At 40.4% G+C, this 12,138-nt stretch overlaps 1 protein-coding gene across 5 annotated transcripts in view; it reads left to right on the top strand.

Annotated features, from left to right (window-relative positions):
- ablim3 (actin binding LIM protein family, member 3) overlaps positions 1 to 12,138 on the top strand; it is a 76,107-nt gene that overhangs the window by 17,453 nt on the left and 46,516 nt on the right. The window lies entirely within an intron of this gene.

The raw sequence follows: 12,138 nt of genomic DNA, 5'->3' as shown, positions 1-12,138 counted from the left end.
TGACCATCATATCATATTACTGGGCATATTCACAATAAATTGACAATTAAATAGATGATGACAATATAGTAAAATAAGTAATATAGATCACAGTTTTATATGTGAATTTAAATATACAGAGAGGTCCAGCAGTCTGTATGTACAGTATGTATATATACACTTATACAGTATATTCCTTTTTTTCCTTTCCTTTTTTTCAATAGAAAAATACTTAGTATTTGGTTTGTCCCTCTTTTAATGACAGCAGCTTTTGTGCTTATTTTATTTAGTTTTTTATTCATTTAACATCATAATTTTTCTTTTGTTTTTAAGTTTGCAAAATGAAGCCGGACAAATGAAGATGGAAAAATGTAATTGTACAACTTGATGCAAATAAAATGAAAATATTAGGTAAAACGTGTGGGGGGGATGGAGGGTTGAGTAGATGAGAAGGGTCATTGGAAGTAAATTGGGTTTTAGGGTACTGGATAGTCCTGAAGAAGGGAATTTTAATTGCATCTGTTGGCTGCTGATAAATACATAATCAGCAATCCCCCCCGCTGGTCCTTAATCAGTTCGGTTTTAATGACCACAGTACTGAGCAGCAAATGCCTCAACACACAGAGAAAAAGAGAGAGAGAAAGGATGAGACCATAGGTGGAGGGTGAACCAACTCCAGGGTAAGGCTAAGGAGATGCGCTTCCTCTTTAAAAACACATCAGTGTAGTTTTCAGTTACGCGTCACCTATAGCAACAACATCCCAGCATAAACACTTCCAATAAATTGTTTGTTATTAAAGCGGCTATACGTTCACAAACCACTATAATTCAAACAGAAAAGCAAGCTGTATGCGTGATTTGAATCGATTTGTCATGGCATGCCAATTTGAAAAGCGTGCAGTCACTAAAAAGCTGTCACTCATTTCAATTTATCGCGATCAAGTTCCGCTATAATCAATGAAGCTGAGTGAATCTCTTTAGCCTACATAATGTCTACACTTTGTTTGTTATACTCAGTACTGGACAAAAATCGTCTGTCAATGATTTTATCTTTCATCGGCTTGATAAAATTGTTCTGAAAATGATTCCAACGATATTGTTTCTTTGTGCCATTATCGTTATAGCTGCGGTGTGAACTCTGCTATTCTTTAATATTGAGAATGATTTTTTGTATCTTTATTGTTATAGTTCTCGTCCTTGGTGAGAATGGGCCTTAAGCCTTGCCCAGCATTACACACGCTCTGCCTATGGATGAGACTTGAAAGCAGCTTCTATAGACCTTATGCAGCAGAGAAACAATTGCTCAGCCATCTTTAGAATTTTTTTTTTTTAGTTTGAACTTCCGTTTTTGCTGTAGCTCTTTATATTTCTATGGCATTGCTGTCAAAGAGTAATTAGCTGGTGAAGTGGATTTACTTATTGTAGAGTTAAGGAAGTTAACATGAGCGATTGAGCATTGTAATGTTTGAAGTGGATGTCACAAATATCAGTAGACTGGCAAGATTTTAAAACGAGCGGTGCATTCATAAATCCGTAAGACCTTACATCCATGCTGTGCAAATACATACATAGTCGTGACTCGTAAATATAAATGTAAATCCAAATATATAGAGACAAATCCGAATATGTATTTATAAGCCTGAATTTATAAATGAAGGTTAAATGAGTAAACGAATTAATCCAGATGAAAAGATCGAATCAATCATTTAAAATCTTGCTGTCAGACTGTAATTTCACAAACAGCACGAATGAATCAGTGCTAGTGTGTCTCTCCTCTATTGTTCAGTGTTCACGAGCAATGAGCAGTGTGTAAAGCACGTCCTTGCATATTTGGGTGCAAATTAAGACAAATATAATATACATATAGCATAATATTATATTATATATTTTCAGATTTATAACTATATATTTGCATTTACATTTATATGGCTTATAATATTCAATTTTGTATCTATATATTCGTATTTACATTTACATATTCATAACAAACTTACATATAATTATTTTCTGTTTGGCCCGTCATAATATGTATGTGTGTATCCTGTTAGATGTATAAACCTGAAGAGAAATATTTTCAATTAAATTCAAATTGGTCTGTATTGCAAGAATTTTTTCACTCTCAAATTTTGTGCAGACCCTTTAGATCTTATTTAAAAAATAATAATTTACCTATTTTATTTATTTATGTATTATACATTTTGACAAAAACTCATATTATCAAATATCATCTGATAAAGTGAACGTTCAGTTTTGGGTTAAGATGATATTTAGGAGGGCTACATTGACTATCCATCTGCTCCTAATTTAAACGAAGTTACTTCAAGCCATCAAAACCCCTAGTGAATTTACACCAGCCCGAGCAGACACACCCTACCTCAGAACAGGATCCTGAAGCCACACTACACCATGTTGCTGTACACTTTACTGTTAGAAGTAAGTCATGCCTTCCATATGGCATGAAGATGGTCTGTTATCTAAAAGTGACTTGGACAGCCACACAAATAAGCAGTCTCACACCTCAGGCATTTTGTATGGGACCCTGCTGTCTCTAGGGCAACCGTGGAAGGTTTAGGTTTCCTATGGCAACTGTGAAAGAGGACGTCCCTCCCACCAATCTCTCAGCCAATGAACTGCTATTCTGTGCGCCTTTTATCAGACCTGAAATGTTCCTTACTAATTATTTGACCAGTCCATTTAAAAAAAACATTTAGATTGATCTGATCAATCCATTTCAGTCAATCATGAATGCATTAGCTTAATTATATTTTTGGTGCATGTGTGTGTGTGTGTGTGTTTTTTTTTATCATTCTTTCATTCTCATAACACACTCCTGTGGAGATATGGAAGTTTGGTATGGAACACTGTCAGAAAAAAAGGTACAACGCTGTCACTGGGGCAGTACCCTAAGATACAAAAGCTAAAAGGTACTCATATGTACACTTAAAGTACTAATATGTGCACTTAATGTTCTAATATATACTTTTAAAGGGATACTCCACTTTTTTTGGAAATAGGCTCATTTTACAACTCCCCCAGAGTTAAACTGTTGAGTTTACCGTTTTTGAATCCATTCAGCCAATCTCCGGTTCTGGCGGTACCACTTTTAGCATAGCTTAGCATACATCATTGAAGTGGACAAGACCATTAGCATTTCTAAAAAAAAAATGACCAAGGAGTTTTGATATTTTTCCTATTTAAAACTTGACTCTTCTTTAGTGACATCGTGCACTAAGACCGACGGAAAATGTAAAGTTGCGATTTTCTAGGCTGATATGGCTAGGAACTATACTCTCATTCCTGCATAATAATCAAGAAACTTTACTGCCGTACCATGAGTGCAGCAGGCGTAATGATATGACGCAGTGCCTGAAAATAGTTCCGTTGTGTTGACGGAAGGTAGCCTATTTTCAGGCGCTGCGTCATATCATTACGCCTGCTGCACTCATGGTACGGCAGTGAAGTTTCTTGATTATTACGCAGGAATGAGAGTATAGTTCCTAGCCATATCAGCCTAGAAAATCGCAACTTTACATTTTCCGTCGGTCTTAGTGCACGATGTAACTACAGAAGAGTCAAGTTTTAAATAGGAAAAATATCGAAACTCTTTGGTCATTTTTTTTTAGAAATGCTAATGGTCTTGTCCACTTCAGTGATGTATGCTAAGCTATGCTAAAAGTGGTACCGCCAGAACCGGAGATTGGCTGAATGGATTCAAAAACAGTAAAACTCAACAGTTTAACTCTGGGGGAGTTGTAAAATGAGCCTATTTCCAAAAAAAGTGGAGTATCCCTTTAAAGTACTAGTAATATGTACCTTTAAGGTACTATTATGTACAATTTAGGGGTAAATTAGGTAAACTGATCTAGCTTTTCACTTTTGTACCTTAGGCTACTGCCCCAGTGACAGCTTTGGAACTTTTTTTCTGAGAGGGAAGAATCCTCTCTTTGGGACACATCTGCATTTTTCATTTCTGTATTTTATATAACTGGCTTAAATACTTTGGTCTTGCATACCACCAGTTAATCAATCCACTGGTACAGAAATATAATGAAGTCTCTGTGAATGTGCTCTCACGGTGAAATCCGAATATTCACAAGAACATCGTCATTACTCTAACTGGCCTTTCAGCGTCTCTGCAGGGACCAGCAGTGACCGGTTCATCTCTTTCTAAAAGGCCTCTGGTTATATTGTTCACGCTGAACCTCGAAGAGCTTCATCATCCTCCTCATCCCTCTTGTTGAGCTCAGGATTATTGTCTTGTGGTCAGGGATACAGGCACAGCTCCAGAACAAAGCACGGGCCCTCTGGGTCTCAGTTCATGCTGTCTCACCCTCTTAGTCTGAACCCTCTCTCAGTACCTCGTGGCCCAGCGTGTATGTCTGTTTTCTATGTCTCGGTGAAGAGCTGTCGGTTTGGGAACTCCATGAACCAACAGCATCATAGATGGAATAACAAGTCCTCGTTTCAGTAACCGGCAGCTATTCTCTGACATTCATGTCAGAAGTAGCACATATTGTGCTTGAAAAGGAGACAATTAGAGAAAAGAACCTTCGTTGCACTTCTAACTTAACTATATTTTTCTGTTAAAGGGTTAGTTCACCTAAAAATGAAAATTCTGTCAGTAATTACTCACCCTCATGTTGTTCCAACCCTGTAAGACTTTCGTTCATCTTCGGAACACAAATTAAGATATTATTGATTAAATCTGAGAGCTGGATCACTCCTCCATAGGCTTCTTAATAAACTTAAGATTGAGCCACGGTAGTCACTCAGACTATTTTAACGATGTCTTTTATAACTTTTCGGCCGGCCAGTTTCGATCCCTTAAGAAGCCTATGGAGGAGTGATCCAGCTCTCAGATTTAATCAAAAATATCTTAATTTGTGTTCCGAAGATGAACGAAAGGGGTTGGAACAACATGAGGGTGAGTAATTACTGACAGAATTTTCATTTTTGGGTGAACTAACCCTTTAATATATTTTTATTTTGAAAACATATCTGTTCAAGTCTAATGCTATCACCCAAATTGAGAAATCCTCATTGTTTTTGTGCCAGAAACACGATTAATTTCTAAATGATATAATTAGGTAGTTGAACATATTGCCCCTTTAATTAGCTTCAGTCGTTAGCTATGTTTTGCGAAGAGCTTGTAATGAAGCTAACATTTAAATGTAGATTACTACTTTAAATTATGAATAGCTGTTACAAAACAACTTGAGAACGAGAAGTTTCTTATCTATACGTTTTTGCCACTGCTTTATAGAGTTTGCGGAAATGTTAATTATGTCTGTCTCTGGAAGTTATTTGAGTTGAAAAGGCCTTTTCCTTTTTTTTCATTTTCCATTAGGCTTCAAATGTCATGTGCTCCAGAGTTTTCTCTTTTATTGCAGGGTTTCAATCCAGTTGGGCCATTTGAAGCAACATGCCATTGTTTTGTGGTTGTCTGAAATGCAGCTGCCTGGCACAGTGTCTATCTTACACACAGACATTCACAGCAGGGCTATAATTTCCCTGCACATGTGGTTACACTGCCAAAGACCGTTGAAATCCCAGTTCTGTTGAAGCTGCTGGACCACAGTGAAGATTTCGCTGCAGTCCTAGTGCCTAGTGCAGTCCTACAATACATGACAATCTACATACTGTATATTATTAAAAATTATATATTATTGTAAGAGTTTAAAATATATATATTATAAATAAATATATAGTGTGATGACATGGCCTTTTGGGAAATTGATGGGCAAATCAAAAGTGCATGAAATTCACAATGTTGTATAATGTTACATTCCCAGCTAAATCATTGCAGATATATATTTTGTATATATAAAATTGCCCAACTCTTGCAGCTATTCAGTGTTACAGCAGCAGTTCAATGACATAGTGATATCATCAGGACAGATAAGCGCTTTGAGAAAGTATTTTCACTCCTGCATGGGTTCTTTCAATCAGAAGCCAACCAATGAGAATCACACAGGCCTTATCATAATCAGCGAGCATCAGATTTCATCTCACAATTTACCGTTATTTCTCTAAATGACCTGCTTGAGTTTCTCAGCAGAAGGTCCTTCAATCCTTGTGCCTTAGAATACAGGACTAAGAAGACATACAAATGACTTATGAGGACATTTGACTTTGAATTAATGATTTACAGTACGGTGACACATTTTGCAAAAGGCAATCATTGCCAATTCAATGAGCCAATCACATCTGTCATTGCAAGGATGATGGATGCTGAGGGCTGGGGGACTGTGTGCATGTGTGTGTGTGTGTGTGTGTGTGTGTGTGTGTGTGTGTGTGTGTGTGTACGTTTGAACGTGTGTGTATCATGTGGTAACAGTGTGCCATTTGAGTCCTGCTGAGATCAGGGAGATTCACAGGCATGCATGCATGCTGAAATGGTCATGCACTTGCAACAGTGTCACATCTCACCCAGGGGTTAAAGACTTACGTATATCTGTCACCATAAGAAGACGCTTAGAAAGGTATTAATACTTCTAGTATGTGTCGATAAATACAAAAATTATTTGGCCATGTACCTTCATTTTTGGTTGTTGTTATTAACGTTTCTGATTATATATATAGTTTTAACATCTACTCTCGTGTAATGGAAATCATGAAGATCTGGATACATCCAGTGACTGCGGTGAATAGTGCTGCTGGCAACAAGGGAAAGACCTTGTGACAGCCTGGAGAGACAGCTGACAGGAGGAAAGAGACCCCAATGGGGCTGGTAAGGGTTAGCTACCCTTGTCGGCAGTATCCAGCTCCATGTTTACAGGATGCTGGACACACCCGCCCAAGGAATTAAAGAGAAAAATACCCCTAGAGTCTGCGAGAGCGGGGGCGGAAGATTACTCAATGTTGGACAACATGGTTAACGACTTAGGAATGGAAATGGATATGAGTATGGAGAGTAAGACTAGTTCAAGATCTGCAGTTAGTAAAGTCATTGAACTCCAAGTTTGTGTCTGTGGCTGGAGCAAGGCGACAACGGTCAGGGGTTTGAAGGTTCATCAAGGGAAAATGAAATGCTTGAGGGAGAAGGGACAAGGGCCTCGCATTGATCAGTACTTCTTACGAAGTCAGTCAAGTCAGTCGAATGAAATCCAGCGACAGGAAGCAAACCACAGCTCGCAGGATATCAGCACCCCTGTCATTGACGGAAGGAGGGCTTGCACAGTTAGTGATGAACATAGTCATACTTGTGAACCCGGTCAGGCTAAGAGAGAAAAGAACCTCAACGGGCATAGACCTGGAAGTTAGATGGCCAAGAGCTTGTGAGAAAACTGCATGGGACACGGTAAACACAGATCTATGCTTTGCATTGGAAAGATTAACTGGTACAGTTGAAAAGAAGCTGGATAAATTTGGGGACATCATTTACGCATATGGAAGCGAGAGGTTTGGTGTGGAAAAAAGGAAGGAAAAAGTACAAACTACTGGAATGTCTAGACGGCAGCAGAAAATTGAAGGGTTAGTTAGAGAAAGGAGACAGCTGAGGAAGCAATGGAAAAGAGCAGAACAAAGTCAGAAGGAGGGACTCAATCTCTTACAAAGGGCCATAAAAGATAAGCTGGCAACATTACGCAGAGCTGAGCGCCTACGGAAAAACTACAAAAAGAAGGAACGTGCGAGGGCTAATTTCTATAAAGACCCATTCAAATTCGTAAAGAAGTTATTCACCAGTGAGAAGAATGGCACTTTAAAAACATCTAGGATTGAGCTAGAGAGATATTTGGAGGACACGCATACAGATGCAAAAAGGCATGAGCCTATGTCAATTCCATCAGACATACCACCTATCAACCCACCAGAATACCAAATGGAGGTCTGTGCACCTAAGTGGAAAGAGGTAGAGCAGGCTATGAGAAAGGCAAGGGATTCATCATCTCCAGGGCCTAATGGAGTTCCGTACAGAGTGTACAAGAGTGCTTCAGGAGTTCTGCGAATTCTGTGGAAATTGATAAAAGTGGCATGGGAAAAACAGGTTGTACCCAGAGCATGGCCCAGAGCAGGTGGAGTCTTTATACCTAAAGAAAAAGATGCTACAAGCATCAGTCAGTTTCGTCCTATTTCACTATTAAACGTTGAGGGTAAGATTTTCTTCAGCATTATTGCCCAGAGATTGTCCACCTACCTGTTAAAGAATGGCTTCATTGACACCTCAGTTCAAAAAGCGGGCATTCCAGGGTTCTCAGGATGCTTAGAACACATCAATGTTATCTGGCAACGAATTCAGTCAGCTAAAAAGGAGAGGAAGGAACTCCATGTGACATTCCTGGATTTGGCTAATGCATATGGTTCAGTGCCACATGAGCTTCTTTGGGCAGCATTTGATTTTTTCAGAGTACCAATGTCAATAACAAATTTAGTGAAAGCCTATTTTGGAGATTTGCAATTCAGTTTCTCAACTCCAAAATTCAGCACTGCATGGCAATGCCTAGAGGTTGGAATAATGGCAGGATGCACCATTTCTCCACTGACTTTTACCATGGCGATGGAAGTAATCATTAGGGCATCAAGATGGGTAGTAGGAGGAGAGCGCTTGGCTTCTGGGATGCAACTACCACCAATCAGAGCATACATGGATGACATGACAACCATGACTACAACAGTAGCCTGCACTAATCGGTTATTGGGGAAGTTAACAGATAATATTGAATGGGCACGAATGCAATTTAAGCCCTCTAAATCAAGGAGCATCTCGAGAGTTAAAGGAAAGGTAGTAGATAAAACATTCTTCATTAATGGTGAGGCAATACCAACAGTTTCTGAGAAGCCAGTGAAGAGTCTTGGGAGATGGTACGATGGGGATCTAAAGGACACAGCTCGGGTGGGAGAAGTTAGACAACAAGCAGTGGAAGGGTTGAAGAGCATAAACAGCTGTGTTCTACCTGGCAAGCTAAAACTCTGGTGCTTTCAGTTTGGTCTACTGCCGAGGTTGCTGTGGCCACTGACCGTGTACGACGTTTCTTTGACAACAGTGGATAAGCTGGAAGCGTTGATAAGTTCATACATCAGGAAATGGTTGGGAGTTCCACGCTGCCTCAGCAGAGTGGGACTTTATAGTAAAGGAATATTGCAGCTGCCAGTCTCTGCGTTAACCGAGGAGTTTAAGTGTGCCAAGGTCAGACTGGAAATGACCTTAGTAGAGTCACGCGACAAATGTGTAAGGGAGGCAGCCCCTGTGTTAAAAACTGGTAGAAAGTGGTCAGCAAAGAAATCTGTAGTAGAGGCAAAGGCTGCCCTTCAAATTGGGGATATCGTGGGACAGGTACAGCATGGAAGAGGGGGTTTTGGGCTCAGTTTAGCTCCTCCTAAATGGCACAAGGCAGGCCCAGCTCAAAGGAGGAAGCTGGTAGTCAACGAGGTGCGTAAGCAGGAGGAGAGGATGAGGTGTATAAAGGCCCTTTCCCAGGCCAAGCAGGGAGAGTGGATGAGATGAGAGAGTGTGGAACAACGTAAGATGGGCTGGCAAGACCTTTGGTCAATGGAAGAGAGTAGGATCAGTTTCCTTATTAGGTCAACATATGATGTTCTCCCATCACCGCAGAACCTAAACCTCTGGGTAGGAGAGGATCCATCTTGTCCTTTGTGTTCATCACCTGCCACATTAAGGCACATTTTGACAGGATGTAAGGTGGCTCTAAGCCAAGGTCGGTTTACTTGGCGCCATGACCAAGTACTGCGATGTATGGCTTTAGCATTAGAAGGCAAGCGTAACATGACCAATAAGTTGCCACCTGTTCTAGCAAGACATTACACGCAGAAGACAATATTCCTCCGCCCAGGCGAGCAACCACCAAGAAAAGGTGTTAACACCAATTCTCGCCCAGGACAACTGGAAGCTGCTAGGGACTGGAAGATGCTGGCTGATCTTGATCAACGGCTTATTTTTCCACCTGAGATTGCCACCACTAACCTACGACCAGATATTGTTTTGTGGTCTGGATCAGCACGCATTGTTCAACTGATAGAGTTAACAGTGCCATGGGAGGATGCGATAGATGAGGCATATGAGAGGAAGAAACTGCGGTATGCTCATCTGGCCACTGAAGCAGAACAGTGAGGATGGAGAGTCCAGGTTTATCCAGTGGAAGTGGGTTGTCGAGGTTTTGTGGCACACTCTACAACCCGGTTCCTCAGAGACATCGGATTCAGCGGCCAAGAGTAGCGTCGCACAGTAAAGAACTTATCTGAAGCAGCAGAAAGGAGCAGCAACTGGCTGTGGTTGAGACGGAAAGATTCTAGCTGGCTGTGTGCAGGCCGCCACGCTACGGTTTCGTAGAATTCTTGAAAACTTGAAGAGTATGTTGGTTTATTTGTATACGTTCCTGTGGATATTGCGTGAATGACGGGTGGTTGGGCAGATATTGTGTTTTGCGGTAGGTGGTATGCCATACGGAACCGTTGTCCACTGAAACTGCATATTAACGCACCAGTGGGGCTCGACAGCCTTAGTCAAACGGGTTGGCGCGTATGGTCGGGTTGCGGAGAGATTGTGAGATTGTGGTTAGGTCTCAGCAGCAGGAGGGATGTAGAGGTCAGTAAGCTGGACTGAGTTGAGTGGGGGACGGAGGGGGGTGACTCTGGGACGCCAGAGTCACTGTCGAGCCCTCTTGAGGTGTCGTGGGCTAGTCGACGAAACACTGAGGACGGAAGGTGCCCACTTGAAGACCCTAGAGATGTCCCCTACTCTGCTCAATCCAGACGGTTGTCGTGCTGGTCCTGTAGTTGCAGCCGTCGCGTGTGCTGACGCGCCAAGTACACTGCAGCCGTTAACGCCGGACAGAAGGGGAGTCACACCACCATATGGAAAGAAGCGTAAATGGATGGAGAAGCATAGTTTACTGTAAAGCTACGTCTTAGTTTTGCTTATCTTGGCGAAAGCCGAGTACAAATCAGCATGAAGTTTTAACATCTACTCTCGTGTAATGGAAATCATGTGTGTGTGTGTGTGTGTGTGTGTGTCTGAGTTATATTGGCTGACATTATTTATTTATTTATCTTTTTTCTGAATTTGGCAGACGTTCTATATATTAATATTTAAAATGTTTTTTTATCCTAAAATCTTGTTAAAAATATTCAAGGCACACACACACACGCACATATCAAGTTTTTTATTTAACTGTTTTTTTTTCTTTGTTTTTTTCACTTTTTGATAACTGCTTTCATGTTAGTTTGCATGTATGGATTCATTTCAAGGTGCTAATATATGGTTCCTCAGGAAAATGTACCTCAAACTGTAATCTATTTCCCATTATCACCTAATTATTGGTAAAACCCCAACGGGATGACACTGAGAGATATAAAATTCCTACATTGTAGAGGTTTTATATCTTCAGTTTGGGTTTGTAGGTTGAATTATTTGTATGTGCTGTAATAATAATAGTGTGTTATAGCTACAACACTTTTCATTTTTACTGCGTAACCTGTTTTTACTTTCATGATACCCCTTGTTTTCAGTCCATGCTACCGCACGTAAGGCATTACAGTACAAATCATTTTCACACTGCTCCTCTTAATGCAGCACTTCCTGTAAGTGAGCACGTCAAAGCAGCCAAGCCATCTTTAGTTCAGATCATGCAATCAATTCTCTCTCTCTCTCTCTCTCTCTCTCTCTCTCTCTCTCTCTCTCTCTCTCTCTCTCTCTCTCTCTCTCTCTCTCTCTCTCTCTCTCTCTCTCTCTCTCTCTCTCTCTCTCTCTCTCTCTCTCTCTCTCTCTCTCTCTCTCTCTACAGTGTAGAGTAGAGTGACAGCGGGGTCCCAAAAATGGACCAATAGTAAAAATACTTTAAATTTTTTTTTTCATTAAAGTTTTATAATCAGCAATCAATCAATCAACAATATGATCGAAAACGTCAGCTAAAATGTACATTTCAGAATGTTATAATATTTGGTTTGCCCCTCATTTGCTTTAATGACAGAGGTACTCGAACTCCACTGCATGAACTCCACAAGTGTGTGACTTGTCAAGTTGTCACAAGACCTGATGATCATATTCAGCTTAGTGTCTTTAGCTTTAGTAGAAGGAAGAACATCTGACTATGGCTTGGTGCACCACAAAATGAGGTCTTAATAAAGTCTAATTGGTTCTGTACTTGAAACTAGGTTCAAAAATCAATCTAGTCTTAAAAACAAACATTTTTTTTTTTTTTG

Source organism: Rhinichthys klamathensis, unplaced genomic scaffold (assembly GCF_029890125.1).
Source record: "Rhinichthys klamathensis goyatoka isolate OS25496 unplaced genomic scaffold, OSU_Roscu_1.1 h1tg000186l_1, whole genome shotgun sequence".
Lineage (NCBI taxonomy): Eukaryota > Metazoa > Chordata > Actinopteri > Cypriniformes > Leuciscidae > Rhinichthys > Rhinichthys klamathensis.
Note: the sequence above shows the minus strand (reverse complement) of the source record. Positions and strands in the feature narration are given on the sequence as shown.